The sequence below is a fragment of the Colobus angolensis genome, unplaced genomic scaffold, assembly GCF_000951035.1.
Source record: "Colobus angolensis palliatus isolate OR3802 unplaced genomic scaffold, Cang.pa_1.0 Scaffold344, whole genome shotgun sequence".
NCBI lineage: Eukaryota > Metazoa > Chordata > Mammalia > Primates > Cercopithecidae > Colobus > Colobus angolensis.
In genome coordinates this window covers 1261351-1261652 of record NW_012116755.1, presented here as the reverse complement: position 1 = coordinate 1261652, position 302 = coordinate 1261351, and the positions used below count along the sequence as shown (strand labels likewise).

General features: G+C 36.8%; 1 protein-coding gene across 1 annotated transcript in view; it reads right to left on the bottom strand.

The window, feature by feature from the left end:
• Positions 1 to 302, bottom strand: part of KIF15 (kinesin family member 15) — a 105019-nt gene that overhangs the window by 13157 nt on the left and 91560 nt on the right. The gene's annotated exons all lie outside the window — the stretch shown is intronic.

The following is a 302-nucleotide window of genomic DNA, read 5'->3' as shown; positions in this document are numbered from 1 at the left end:
AAAAAAAAAAAAAAAAAAATTAAATTTACTGGCTGGGCATGGTGGCATATACCTCTAGTGCCAAATACTGGGTGGCTGAGGCAGATGGATCACTTGAGCCCAGCCTGGGCAACATAGTGAGACTTGATCTCTTTAAAAAGAATTAAATTTACTGTTAAAAAAAAAAAAATCCAGTTACCTTCATTCTGAGGATTTCAGCATTTTTGCCTTCTCTGTCTTCATTTAGCTTTGTTACAAGGTGTTCCAAAGAAGTTTTAGAGGCTCTTCCATCTTCTATCTCTTGTTCTTGTGTTTCCAGGAGT